The sequence below is a fragment of the Melozone crissalis genome, unplaced genomic scaffold (assembly GCF_028551555.1).
Source record: "Melozone crissalis strain CALT ecotype California unplaced genomic scaffold, PUWL_Pcris_2 ptg000236l_1, whole genome shotgun sequence".
In the NCBI taxonomy this organism is placed as follows: domain Eukaryota; kingdom Metazoa; phylum Chordata; class Aves; order Passeriformes; family Passerellidae; genus Melozone; species Melozone crissalis.
Window position 1 is genome coordinate 192613 of NW_026535997.1, and position 15373 is coordinate 207985.

At 47.4% G+C, this 15373-nt stretch overlaps 1 pseudogene; it reads right to left on the reverse strand.

Annotated features, from left to right (window-relative positions):
- The window catches only part of LOC128949461 (CUB and sushi domain-containing protein 2-like), a 139713-nt pseudogene that overhangs the window by 30432 nt on the left and 93908 nt on the right, over positions 1–15373 (reverse strand).

Genomic DNA, 15373 nt, shown 5'->3' on the forward strand with positions numbered 1-15373 from the left:
CTCCCCTTCCACAATGAAATTCCTCCCTTTCCATCAGGAAATTCCTCTCTCTCCATTAGGATATTCCTCCCTCTCCACCAGGAAATTCCTCCTTTTCTATAAGGAAAATCCTCCCTTTCCACAAAGAAATTGCTCTTTCCCCACAAGGAAAACCCTTCTTTTCCACCAGAAAATCCCTCCCTTTCCACCAGAAAATTCCTCCTTTTCCACAAGGAGATTCCAGGACTAAAAACTTCCTAGAAAAAAACTGGTTTGAAAGACTTAGTGGAAAAAAAAAAATTGAGCTGAAAAACTTCCTGGAAAAAAATTGGTTTGAAAAATTTTGTGGGGGAAAAAATATAAATGGGCTGAAAATCTTTCTGGAAAAAACTGGGCTGAAAAACTTCCTAGAAAAAACTGGTTGGAAAGATTTTGTGGGAAAAAAAATGGACTGAAAAACTTCCTGGAAAAAACTTGGTTTGATAAAGTTTGGGGGAAAAAAGTGGGCTGAAAAACTTCCTGGAACAAAACTGGTTTGAAAAATTTCATGGAAAAAGAAACTGGGCTGAAAAACTTCCTGGAAAAAAACTTGGTTTGATAAACCTTGTGGAGAAAAACTCGTCTGAAAAACTTCCTTGGGAAACCCAGCCTGAAAAACCTCATTAAAAAAAAAAAACTGGGCTGAAAAACTGTGGAAAACTCGGGATAAAAGAGTATTTTTTTTGCATATTCCCAGATCTATTCCCAATATTCCCAACATTTCCCCCCCCCAAGGGAAGCAGCAGCTCAGACCATAGAAGTAGATGGCGAAGATGCCCCCGTTGGCGCCGTCGCTGTGGAATTTCAGCAGGACCTGGTTGGAGGAGCTCTGGGCAGATTTCTTGGCTGAGTTGCCTGTGAACACCCCCAGCTGTGGGGCTGTTTGCTGGGGCCCGTCCCTGATGGCAGGAACACAAGGAAAAATTGATTTTTCCAAGGATTTAAGCCTAGGAACCCAACCTAGGCTTTCCTTCCCTTTTCCCGCATCCACATTTCACAACCCCTGCTCCAGTTAAACCCCTACAACTTCTCCTGGCTCCCAGCTGGACAATCAGAAACACAAATTTCACTTTTAACCTCAAAAACTGAGGAATTAGGACCTGTTTCCCAAAGGAATTTCACTCCCTGTTTGCCCAGCAAATAATGGATTCTGAATATCCCCTCCAGAATACCAGGGGATATTCTGAAGGTCAGACTTTGAGTGCCAAAAGCTCAAACTTTGGTCACAAACCCTTTAATCAGAGTGGCTACCTGAAGCTGATAATCTCCATTCTTAATAAATAATGGAGATTATCATTATAAATAATATTTTTATTTATTCATATTGAAAGAAAGCTCAAAAAATTTTTAATTTCTCTTCTCTTCTCCAAAACACCAGAAGCTCCCAGCTTGCAAAGGGGATCCCAGGGGTCCCATTCTCAGTTGCTGCTGCTTCAAAGCCAGGATTATTTCCCAAAATGAGTCCTTGGAGTGACCCCCTGCACCCACCAGACAGTGATGAAGTCGTTGTAGGGCTCTGTCTGCAGCAGGGTGAAGTTCAGGTGGATCCCATATCCCACGGGCACTGTCAGCAGCCAGGTGCAATCCTGGGAATTTGGGTACTGGTTGGGGAAGCCAGGAGAGTAAACCGTCCCATTCTGGGCTGTGACATTGCCCCCACAAGGCACTGCAGGGAAGCAGAGAGAAACACAAACCCAGTGAGGAAATATCCCCTTAAAACATCCTTATATCCCATTTTTATTCCTTTTTTTTTTTTTTTTTGTACAAAAGTAACAATTCTGCATACAGAAAAATCCAGATTTTGTCCTAACTTGCCTGAAATAATTCCTCTCTGCTGCAAGCACTGAAAGAGCAGCTGAGGATTCAGCTCTTTGTGTTCTCTGGGGTTCAAGGACTTACAAGAGGGCAAATATCACCTCTCTCCCTCCTTGCACAGCTCCTGCAGAGCCAGTGCTGGCATAAAGGTCAGTGCTCCTGGGAAATGGGCTGGGAAATCTTCAATAAGCAGCTCTGAACTTCTCAAAGGTTCACCTGAAACCCTTCTGGAAGCAAATCCCACAGAATTCCAGCCAGCAGCCCGAGGGGTGAAAGGCTGAAACAGCCATGAGGGGGGGGGGGAAAAGAGAATTTGGATGAGTTTGGATGCCTGGATTGTGAATCTTCAGCCTGCAGAGTCCTCTGAGCACAGCTTTCAGAAGAAAAACCACCTTGGAAGATTCCTGAGGATCTCCCACCTGGATCATTCAGGAGATACCCATGAAGGAGGCAGACAGGGACACACCCAGAGTCCTCAGAGCTGCAATACTCTTTTATCAGTGATTATTTTTATTTATCAGAGCTAGATCAATGGAAGCTGGGTGTTGTTGAGGGAATAAAGCAGCAAGGAATTATCACTCCAAGGCCCCTGGACTGTGCCATACAGAAATAACAGCTCCAGCAGGAAGGTGAGACACAGATTCTCCTCAACCGCACCCCAAGACTCAAACCCCTTGAAACACCCCAAATATTCACCAAAACACCTCATGGAGACCACATTTCCTTCCAAGAGCTCATTCCCATCCACACCTTTGCTCCCAGAGCAATCCCAGCCCATCCCAAGGAGCTGAAGTGCCATGCCCAGGTGAGCCCAGGCCGTACCTTCACACCTGGGCAGGGGGTGATCCCAGTTCCTGTTGGTGCTCAAGACTCCCCAAGACCCCCATCAGAAGCTGCCAAAACACCCCAAATATTCACCAAAATACCTCATGGATCCCTCCAAGAGCCCATTCCCAGCCATGTCTTTGCTCCCAGAGCATCCCAAGGAGCTGAAGCGCCGTGCCCAGGTGAGCCCAGGCCGTACCTTCACACCTGGGCAGGGAGTGATCCCAGTTCCTGCTGGTGCTCAAGACTCCCCAAGACTCAAACCTCCCTCAGAAGCTGCCAAAACACCCCAAATATTCACCAGAACACCTCATAGATCCCTCCAAGAGCTCATTCCCAGCCACACCTTTGCTCCCAGAGCAATCCCAGCCCATCCCAAGGAGCTGAAGTGCTGTGCCCAGGTGAGCCCAGGCCGTACCTTTACACCTGGGCAGGGAGTGATCCCAGTTCCTGTTGGTGCTCAAGACTCCCCAAGACTCAAACCTCCCTCAGAAGCTGCCAAAACACCCCAAATGTTCACCAAAACACCTCGTGGATCCCTCCAAGAGCTCATTCCCAGCCACACCTTTGCTCCCAGAGCATCCCAAGGTGCCCAGGTGAGCCCAGGCCGTACCTTCACACCTGGGCAGGGGGTGGTCCCAGTTCCTGTTGGTGCCGTGCTGGCAGGTGAGCACGGGGTGCCCGATGAGCTGGTAGCCAGGCAGGCACTCGAAGGAGATGGACTGGCCGACGTTGTAGCCAGCTCCTCTCACCACGCCGTTGGCAAAGGGCTCTGGGTCGGGGCATTCCTGCAGCTCGTAGGCTGGGGAAACACAATGGGAATTTGTGTTTGTGTTTTATTTCTCAGGGAAAAAGGGACAGGGCAAGGAGAAATGGTCTCAAGCTGTGCCAGGGGAGGGGCAGGATGGAGTTCAGGAGGAATTTCTCCATGGAAAGGGTTGGAAGGGGGTGCCCAGGGAGGTTTGGAGTCAACAACCATGGAGTTGACTCAGCAACCACAGAGTTAACTCAGCAACCATGGAGTTAACTCAACAGCCACTGAATAAACTCAATAACCACAGAATTAACTCAGCAACCATGCAGTTAACTCAACAAGCATGGAGTTAACTCAACAACCACAGAATTAACTCAACAACCACGGAGTTAACTCAGCAACCAAGGAGTTAACTCAACAACCATGGAATTAATTCAACAACCATGGAATTAACGGAATTAACTCAACAATCATGGAATTACCTCAACAACCATGGAGTTAACTCAACAACCATGGAGTTAACTCAATAACCACTGAATTAACTCAACAACCACTGAATTAAATCAACAACCACGGAGTTAACAAACACGGAGTTAACTCAACAATCACAGAATTAACTCAACTCAACAGCCACGAAATTAATTCAACTCAACAACCACAGAGTTAACTCAACAACCATGGAATGGGCTCAATAACCACAGAATTAATGGAATTAACTCAACAACCATGGAGCTAACTCAACAACCATGAAGCTAACTCAACAACCATGGAGTCAACTCAACAACCACAGAATTAACTCAACCACCACAGAGTTAACTCAAGAACCGCCACCCCCGGGGCAGGGCTGTCCCTGCTCACCCTGGTACTCCAGCTTGAAGCCGGGTTTGTTCTGGGAGTGGTCGCTGTGGAAGTACACGGTGGTCTCGTGGGAGGTGGAGAGCAGCGAGCCGGGCAGCTCGGCGCCGCTGAAGCGCCCGATGACGCTGCTGGTGTCGTAGGGCCCGTTCCGGATCTCCACAAAGTCGTGGTTGGGCTCCGTGGAGAAGTTCAGGAACTGGATGTGGGCACCTGCAGAGGGGGAAGGAGGAGTTGGGCTCTAAAATTGCAGCTGAGGTTTTGCACCGGCACCAGCTCCAACAGCAGCACTAATCCCAGCTCCAATCCCAATACCAAACCCAGCTCCAACATCAGACTAACTCCAACTCCAAGACCAGCACCAACCCCAATATCAGCACCAACCCCAGCTCCAATAGCAGAACCAACCCCAACACCAGCATCAACCCCAGCTCCAATCCCAATACCAAACCCAGCTCCAACCCCAGCTTTAAGCCAGCTCCAACAGCAGCACCAACCAAAACATCAGCATCAACCCCAGCTTCAATCTCAATACCAACCCCAGCTCCAACCCCAGCACCAACCCCAGCACTAACCTCAGCTCTAACAGCAGCACCAAATGCAAGATCAGCACCAACCATGGCTCCAATCCCAATACCAAACCCAGTTCCAATCTCAACCCAAAAGTCAGCACCAACCCCAGCTCCAATCCCAATACCAAACCCAGCTCCAACACCAGCATCAACATCATTACTAACCCCAGCTCCAACAGCAGTACCAACCCTGGTCCCAACCCCAGCTTTAAACTCAGTTCCAACCCCAACATCAGCACCAACCCCAGCTCTAACCCTGGTTTCAATCCCAACACCATTCCCAGTTCCAATCCCAGCTCCAACCCCAACCGCAACATCAGCTCCAACCCCAGCTCTAACCCTTGTTTTAATCCCAATACCAATCCCAGCTCCAACCCCATCACTGCCCACCTGCACAGCCCAGGACACCCTGGGCACTCAGCAGGACTTTAACTGCCCTGGGGACACAGGGCAAACCCTCAAACTGACACAGAGGAGCTTTGGAGTGGAGCTTAGGAAGGAATTCCTCCCTGGGAAGGTGGGGAAGTCCTGGTTTAGGGTGCCCACAGCAGCTGTGGCTGCCCCTGGATCCCTGGCAGTGCCCCAGGCTGGGGCTTGGAGCACTTTGGGATAATTTCCCTGGCAGGGAGTGGAATGAGATGATCTTGAGGTTCTTCCCAACCCAAACCAGTCAGGGATTCTCTGATTTTTCACCCCCTCTTCTGCGATGGCACCGACCCAAACCCATCTCTCTCACCAAACCCCACAGGCAGCAGGATCCTCCACGTGCAGTCCAGGTTGCTGGGGTAATTTCCCGGGAATCCTGGGCTCAGGAGCACTCCTTCCATCTCTTCTGCTGTTCCTCCACACTGGGCTGGAAGAACAACAGGGTTCATGGTCAGGATCCAGTCACAGGATCCCTGAGGGGCTTGTCTGGGTGAGGGCCATGGGAAATGAAGGAATTAAAGACTCAGCTGAGAAAAAGGAACCAGCACCAAGTTTCCAGGGCCACATCAGGAATGGATGTGCCTTTCTCCTGCCCTTAGGAGATGAAGACTGAGCCCAGGGATCCAGTTTGGGCCACCAGAAATGGAAAGCCAGATGTGAGCAGTGACAGAGGGGATGGACACCTGCTCTGCCCACAGACATTGCACCAAACCAGGCACCAGCACTTCTTGACACCTTCACCAGCTCAAAGAATGACTGTGAAGAAGCTGAGTGATGCTATTCTGACCCCAGTTACAGCCTCTCCATTCCCCTGCCAATCTCTGGGCAGTCTGTCACTGATAAACCCAGCACGGAGTGTTTGCTCGCTGCCTGCAGGCTCGCTGCCTGCAGCCCACTGCCAGCCACGGCAGCACAAAAATATGTTTACAAAAGGCACCACATGAAATTGAAGCACTGACAGCACCTCCTCACACTTATCTGGATGACCTCCACGTGGTCCCAGCAGCAGCACCCAGCTGAATCCAGCCAGGTGTTCTCTAACTCGCTGTGACAGCCAGGCACAGGCTCTTTGTCCAATATCTCATTAGCCCAGACCTGCTCCTAACAAGGTTTCTCCCAGAAGATTTCTCTTTCTTTTCCCTCCTAATGGCTCTTTAATAGAACTGCTGCTGAATTATTTAGGTGCCCAGCAGCTGGAGGAAGCAGGCCAGCAGAAAATCAAACTGTGCTTGGAGCAGGGGCTCTGGTGGGCACAGGGCAGAGCCCCAGCACTGTCACACCCACAAAGGTGACATTCACTCCTCCAGGAGTGGCTCCAGATGTTTTTCTGCCTCTCTGCAGCAGCCTGGCCTTTCCCAAGGAGGGGAAAATACAGGCATAGCCAAAATTCTGCTGGGTTGGGAGGCTGGTGCTGATTCAAAGAACAAAACTTGTGGTTTGGCAGCTTTTGGGATCCTCCTCCATGCTGGGATCTCCCAGCTGAGCCCAAGGACTTCTGCTTCCATTCAGAGCAGCTCCAGGGGAACGGGCCCTTTAGCTCAGTCATTCTCCTGGAAATATCTCTCCATTTATTCCTGGCCTGCAGATCATCAGATAAAAGAACTGTTGGCTCTTATAATTACTTTAAAGCCAAATGATGTAAGCTGGAACAGCAGGAGCCCAAAATAACTGTTAACTAAAGCTATTAAATGCATAAATGTCTCTCTCAGAGCTGCAAAATGTGCAATATGAATATTAAACATCTACATTTGCTAAAAGCAAATGACTGAAAATAATTTTTAAAAACCTCCTGCAAGTTCCATTCACCTCCAGGCCTCTTCCACAGGGAAAATGGAATGTCCAGGCCTGAACATCTGAACAGATCTGAGGGTAAACAGTGACCTGGACAAGTGACCTGTGGACAGCAGAGTGGCCATAGCAAGTTGGGATCCTGGGAGAGACCAGACCCCGGTGAAAGGAGCAGCTTTGGTGGTATCAGACACATCCCACAGAAATAAACCACGCTTCAGATGGAAAAAAATCCTCCAGCCATAAAACCAACCTGCTTCCAGCATGAGGAAATTGGAGGGTTTCCCTTCTGAATGGGGGATAATTCTGTGTTTCACATTTTGTGCTAGAGCCACATCTGTAACATCCAAAACAAAGCACTCCAGGCAGCCCACGGGGACTTCTCAGGCACAATTTCCCTGGCAACCCAATGTTTCCTCACACTTGCAAAACCAACCTGAAATTTCTCTAAATCAGCTCTTTAGCCTTGTTTTATTTTAGGGAAGTGTTATAAATATCAGCCAGGTAGAAAGAAGTTGATTCCTTACCAATGCAGAGGGGTGGAGGGTAATTCCAGCGGCGCACCGTGCCCGGCATGCAGGAGATGTGAGAGTGGCCCTGCAGGGATGGAAAACAAAACAGGGGTTTGGGAGGTGGATGGAAAACAAAGGGGAGAGCCCCTCCGTGTCCTGGAAGGAAAAAATTCCCTGCAAGATGGATCTGATCCAGAGGGAGATGCCTGTTGCATCTGGGGTACCAGAAAAGTGATGCCTTAAAGAATGTAGGAATTAAACAACTGGATTTGGAGATTATCTTTCACACTTGGGGATTATCTTTGGAGATAATAATAGTGTAGGAGGTCATCTAAAGGCTGGTCTTTATTGGAGGAAGATATGGAAAAATGTCCATAAAATGCCCATTCCTCTAAGGGGGGAGTGAATACAGTTGTACAAATTTAGCAAATTAGCATAATTGACAAAAATAATCATAAATAGTGAGGTAATTCAACCACCTCTGAATCCTCTCCCACAGACAGGGACTAAACTTTGTGTCTCCAAGAGCTGGTTTCAATCTTGGAAGAGCCAAGGAAGAACAGGAACCTGGGACCCCCAGCTTGGAGCTCTGGAATGTGTTTTGTCTTTCTGCCTTGGGAAAAGGCAGGGAAAAATACTGGGACTGACCACAAATATAACAACAGAGGTAGAAATAGATGTGTAAAGAATATAGGGAACCCAGAAAAGCAGGAATCCTTCTGGTGATGCTCAAGGACCTGGAACAGAGTTACAGGAATAAAGGAGGGATTTATTAGAAGGTTTTTACAGGAGACACCTTGGGCAGCACAAGGCTGGAGATGGACCCAGGTTGGATCCAAGGTGGACCCTGAGTCACAAAATTTCACACTTTTATAAATTTTGGTCCACTTCCATATGGGGTTAACTGTCCAATTCCAGCTGCAGGTGATGCAGTCCCACCCTCCCAGTTTGCTCCCCTCCATTCCCTGCTGTTTGCACTTTTTGGGGCTGAAGCTGCAGAGGTGTCCTTGGTTCTGGGGCTGGAAATTGATCGTTCTCTGGGACTGAGGAGAGGAAAAGGATTGTTCTGTGTGCTTGAGGAGAGGAAAAGGATTGTTTGTGGGACTGAGCTGTGAGGAGACCTTGCTAAAACACTTTATAAGGAGTTCAGAGTCCCGCCCTGAGGCAGTGCAGGTCTGGAGAAGCAGGGAGCTGGGGCTGGGGCTGTACCTGCAGGGCGTAGCCCGGCTCGCACTGGAAGGACACCACGTCGTTCACCAGGTAGCGCTCGCCGATCTTCAGCCCATTGCCGGGAACCGCGGGCTCCGGGCAGCTGGAGAGACCCACGGCTGTGGGGAGAAGGGAGGTGGGAGCTCAGGGAGTGGGGCTGGGGCTGGGCTGGGGCCTGCAGGGATGGGAACACGCTTTGTGTTCTATCCCGCTCCTGTTTGCCATCCACCACCACAGACTCTGGGTGGGGAAATTCTGTTTATTATGGATTCTCCAGGGACAGCCCATTTCCATCTCCACATTTCCAGCTGGGAATGTCCTGCTGCAAACCCAACTAACAACCTGTGACACCTCGTGAGGAGTAATGGGCTCCCCTTCCCTTCCCTTCCCTTCCCTTCCCTTCCCTTCCCTTCCCTTCCCTTCCCTTCCCTTCCCTTCCCTTCCCTTCCCTTCCTTTCCCCCTTTCCTTTTGTTTCTCCTTTCCTATTCCTTCTCTTTCCCTCTCATTTTCCTTTCCTTTCCTTTCCTTTCCTTTCCTTTCCTTTCCTTTCCTTTCCTTTCCTTTCCTTTCCTTTCCTTTCCTTTCCTTTCCTTTCCTTTCCTTTCCTTTCCTTTCCTTCTTTTCTTTCTATAACCCACATCTCTCTCCTTTTCCCACATTTTTTTCTCTCCATTTCCCACATTTTCTCCTCTCCATCCATCTCCCCTCTCCTTCCCCCATCTCCCCTCTGCACATCCCAGGGATATAAAATGAATCCTGCAGCTCCTCTCCATCATAACCTCCTGCATCCCTGCAAGGGCTCCTGCTCCCCACAGAGCCCCAGGCAGGGGGAAAATAAAAGAGAAAAGGAGCAAGGAGAGGCTGAGTCTCCTCCCAAAGCCCAGTCACGCTTCCCTCCCTGCTCCTGGATGTGCTGCTTGACCTTCAGAGAGGCAGCAGGGAAAATGGCTTTAAATAACTTCTCCTTCACATCAGTGCCTTTCACTCAGTCCCAAATTGTTCCTGGCTTTGGAGCATGCAGAGGTAAGAGCTCAGCCTGAGCGCCACAGTGAGGGAGAAACCTGAGTTTTCCTCCCCTGTTTGAGCTCATCTCTCCCAACTTCCTCCCAGAAAAAAACACAGAAAAAAAAAAAAAACCAAACCCAGGGCTCAGGGCTGGGAGATTCCAATTGTACAAACAGAGCAGAAATCACATTATTTCCAGCTGCCCTGAAAATCAACACCTATTAATTTCCTCAGCCAAGGAAACAGACAGGGCTGATAATCCCCAGGCTCATGAAAAACCTGGCCGTGATTTTTGCAGGAGGGTGCTCAAAGGATTTATCGATTGGAATAGAGCTGGAGAAGAAACAGAGTCACAGCCAGAGGATTCCTGCAGCTCCCAGAGCACAGGCTGAGCACATTTTTTCCTCTCCCAATCCTGTGGTGGCTGTAATCCTGCTGGATCCAATAATGGACAGGGTTTCAGTGAGTAAAGGCAGCAAATCCTGGAAGGTTTTAGTGCTGCTTGGCTTTAAAGCAGCTCCAGCTGTGCCATTGCAGGGAATCTCACACTGGTTTGGGTGGGAAGGGTCCTAAATCACCCAACTCCCTCCAAACAAGCCCAGGCTCACCCTCACCAGCAGCAGAGCTGGGAAAAATCATGGAATATCCTGAGCTGGGACCTGCAAGGATCGTCCACCCCACACCTGGCTCTGCAGGATAACCAGCCCCAAAATGTTTAGGATGGATGTAGGGAAATGTTCTTCTCCCCAGGCTCCCCAGGGAATGGGAACATTCCCAAAAGCTCCAGGAAGTTTTGGACTTCACAGATCATCCATCCCATTCCTGGCTCTGCAGGATAACCCCAAAATGTTTAGGCTGGATTTAGGGAAAGGTTCTTCCCCCCAGGCTCCCCAGGGAATGGGAACAATCCCAAGAGCTCCAGGAGTGTTTGGACAGGGTGGGATTGCTGGGATGCCTGTGCAGGGCCAGGGTTGGACTGGATGATGCTGGTGGATCCTTCCAGCTCAGGATATTCCAGGATTCTCTGCCAGTATTATCCAAAATAACAGGCACCTCCACCTCTCCTGATCAGACATCAGGAATCAAACACAGACCCAGGGGAAAATGAGTTTTTGTCATCCCCATCCAAACCTGACAGCCATTTCCCAAAGGATTCTCTTCCCTGCCTCACTCAGGTTTGTTCTCTCACCACTGGGGATTTCTTTTCGAAAGGATCCTGGCTAGGATCACACATTTAGCCACGTGCTGGGGTCTGTATTCCCAAAAAAAACCTGGCATGAGCCTTGCTGGGAGCAAAGTGCTGCCATTCCAGGAAGAGTTGGGATCATCCCTAACCAGGAACCCACTCAAGTGCTCCACACCACCACAGAATTTGGGTTGGAGGGGACATTAAAGATGTTTTTAAGGTGTTTTTGAAAAGGAGGGGTGCCCACACCACCTCAGAGCTTCCAGAGGTGCCCTTGGACAAGGAGGATGGATCAACCACCTTGGGAATGCTCCTGTGCGGGGCTCTGAGCACACAGCACAGGAATTCCTGGATCCAGCAATGTGCCCAGGGCAGCTCAGGGTGCTGGGCTGTGGGAACAGGAGCACATCCAGCAGGGGAGGGAGGGGAACATCCCCAGCACCCACTAAAACACTGCAGAAACCCCCCCTGATAACACTGATAACAGTGATAACATGGGGTTCAGCTCTCAGCTGTGAGCAGAGCCTGCCCAGGCTCTTTGTGCAAATCCTGCAGTTTTTCCAAGCTCAAGCTCCATCAAAATGCTCAAATTCAGTTTTATCTCCATTCTGACCCTGCTTTCCTCAGGGGATGACCTCTGAGGACTCTTCCAGCCAGGATTTTTGGGATGAGGACATATCCAGACCTGCTGGTTCCAGCAGGGAATGCCAAGAGCTGGAAGTCCCTGGCAAGCAGCACTTCCCAAACCCAGATCCCAGCCTTGCACCCACGGATTTTTTAACCCTTTGTGCCACAAAAAACTGCCACCAGGCTCATCCCACCCCTCTGCTCCATCTTTCCTCTATTTATCACTCCCTCCTTGAGAGCAGGGAGCCACAGCAGCTCCTTCCCCCATTTCCCCAGCCCTGCAGGCACCTCCCCATCGCGCAGGAGCTGCGGGATCAAGGCTGGAGCTGCTCTTACTTTTGTATTCCAGGTGAAAGCCGGCGGCAGAGACGCTGATGTCGGAATAGAAATGCAGATAGAGCTGGTTTGAAGTGCTGTTGAGCAGAGCAGGCACCGTGGTTCCTGGCAAAACAAGGGGAGCACAAAGGCAGGGGAGAGTGTGAGAAATGCCTGTTTGATGACTGGCTTTTGGCAAATATTCAAATGGATGGTATATGGGTTGTGTTGGAAAGTGATGCTGGATTAATTCTCTTCAGTAGTGTGCTAAATATAGTTTTAGGTTATAACAAAATGTTAAAATAGAAACTAAGCTATGTAAGATATTTTTTTAAAGAAAGGACTTGCAATGAGATAGCAGCCACAGGACACCTCAATATTTCAGAGAAAAATAATTTATTGGTCCATTATCAGAAGAAATCAAATTCTTCCTGACTGCTCAGCCATGAAGGTGCCGTCAGGATTCAGAGGAAGAAGTTGGCACTGACCACACAGAATCCTGTGTTTGAACGGAATTTATGCATCATGGATGAGATGTATGAATATGCAACAGGTTATTGTTTTTAAGGGTTAATCCTCTGTTAATGTGGGTCCTTTTTTCGGGCTTATTTTGCCCAGAAAAGATACCCAGACTGTTCATAACTCTTTGTTTTTATTGTCTCATATTGTCCTAATCCAAATTGTCCAACACTTTTATTACTCTAATTATATTACTATTTTTATAACCATTTCGTTACTATTTTTATTATCTGTAAAATAAAACTTTAAATAATAATATTATATATTAATACACATTATTAATATATAATATAATATTATGTATAATATATAACATATGTATTATATAATAATATATTACTATTTTATATTAATATATTATACATTATATATCATATATTATATATCATATATTATATACTATATATTATAGACAATATATTTTATTATAATAGATAAAATATATTAGAAAAATAATTATATAAAATATTATTTTAATATTTAATGATACATTTACTATTAAACTTTTAAAATGTTAAAAACAACTGATGGGCATTTTTCACAGAGAGGATCTCTCTCCCCCTCCTCAGAGATTTCCTGACAACACAAAGTCCTTCCAACTTAATGAGCTCCTCTTGGTTTTGATCAGGTTCTTTCTAACGAGGCCAATTGAGAAATACCCAGGGCCTTTCCTGAAATCCTTTCCTGGATTTCAGCCCCTGGAGCTTGGCCACCGACAGACAAAAAGCACCAAGGGATGGGAAACAGCGTGGGTGGAGCGCAGGTCTGGGAAAATTCAGGAAAATTTGGGAAAATTCGGGATTCCTTCATCCCCTGGAAGCTGCTGCAGCAGCAGGACAAGGCAGCTCCATCCCAGACCCTTCTCCTGCCTAGCTCAGGGCATTTTGGGCACATTTGTTAAATAAATGAGGTTTTGGGCCATTGTTCTGCCAGTGGTGCTGAATTTGAAAGGCTCTCAAAGCTCCTGGAGCCTGCTCTGCTAAAAGCCACAATTCAAAGAAAAACACAAGGATTCCAAAGGAAATACAAAAATTCCAAGGAAAAATAAGAGTTTGTTTTGTAGCCTTTCACCCTTTCTGGGGGACATCAAGGTCAGGTCACCTTGCCAGGTGTGGTGGCCTCACATCCCAGCAGAGCTGAGGGAATTCCCATTTCCAGGAATAAAACTCCACTGGTTTTGTGTTTAAGGCTCCCTCTCAACCCTTCCCACAGGTAGAAATTGGAATTGTAATTCCCAACCCAACAGAGCACATGATTCCCTTGAAATCCATTCCTGGCTTTTGATGCTTTTTTAAAGTTTAATTTTGTGAGGTGAATGAAATGAGGCAGGAACTGATGGGCTCGAGGGCCACGTACCAGAGAAGCTCCCCAGCATGGTGGCTGTGTTGTCTCCTCCATCAAACACTTCCAGGGAATCCCAGTTCTGCTCTGTGACAAAACTGATCACCTGGATCTGCAGAGAGAAACAAAACAAAGGAAAAAAAAATTGAAATAATAGGAATAAATCAAATTAACAGCAATTAAAGGGTCACTAATTGAGTTTACACACTCCGAGGGTTCAACACTGGCAAAATTTGGAGAATTCTGCCTTTGACTGTTCCCACTGGGATTTTCCAGCTATTTTTCCCCCAAAACTTCCAAATAGAAATGTTATTTTCTGCTGCTGCTCCAGAGCTCCTGGAACTGCCCAGCTCATTTACAGCTGCTGAAAATCCCAGCTTTTTTCCCCCATTTGGAGAAATCCTTGAAGACTTTGAGCCCTTTCAAATGAGAGCAACCAGCAGCACCCCGGAGATAAAATAAACCCAAAAACCACCTCACATTAAACAACAGGATTTTAAAAATCCAATCAAGTTCCAGCCTTGTTCCTCAGCTTTTAGAGGGATCACTCGAGTGCATTTTCAGATTTCACCTTTCCCTGCCATGCCCCACAAGGTTTGGAGGCCTTAGGAAGTCACTTGGCTCCATTAGTTGGAACAACAACACAAATCCTTGGATGAGAAACATCAGGAGAGCTGAGAAATCTGCATTTATACAGAAAAACAGAGCTGAAAAATCTGCATTTATACTGAAAAGCAGAGCTGGGAAATCTGCATTTATACCGAAAAGCAGCTCGTGCTTGAGTGAGGATCTCCAAGGAATTGCTCAGCTTTGTTTACCATTAACAAGGATTTTGCCTAAATCCTAAATGCTGATGGTTCAAAGCTTTCAGTGTCCCATTAAAAACCCGAGTTTGGTGAATGGGGTGAGAGTGAGGCAGAAAACCTGGGTAAAAACCACCTGTTTTGGGGAAAATTCAGATTTAAGCTGAAAGGTCTGGATGAAATTTTCCAACATTGGGTATCTCAAATTGAATTGGCAGGCAAAAAACCCCAACAAATCCAAAAGGAATCTCAAAGATAAATCAGGAGCATAAATGAGTTGTACAGCTTGGCTCCAAACAAGGAGAGTGCTGGAAAATTGGGAAAAATGAGCAGTGAGGAGATTTCACTGCCCTCAAACTTTGACTACACACGTGTGAACCTTCTCCCTTTCTCTCCATATCTTCTTCCCTGATTTCCTCATCCACCCCAATTCCCCACTTACCCCTGCCTTGCTGCACAACAAATCAAAACCCCCCGTTTGAAAATAAATAATAAAACCAAAATCAAATAAAATAATAAATAATAAAACCAAAATCAATGCCCCCACTTCAGCCATTGAAGCCATTTCCTCCTTGATTTACTCCGGGTAATAAAACCGGCTGTAAAGTTCCTCCCAAATATTTTTTTTAGCAGAAAGTGAGCGGAGTTCACCCAGCAGGAATCTCAGTGACCCCCACGGAGCCATCACTGACCCTTTTTTCCCTTTTTTCCTGCCTCATTACACCCCTCTCGTGATTTACATTATTGGAAGCTGAGTGAGAATGAGCGTTTTGTTTGCTCTTACACCGCCTAAATTATTTAT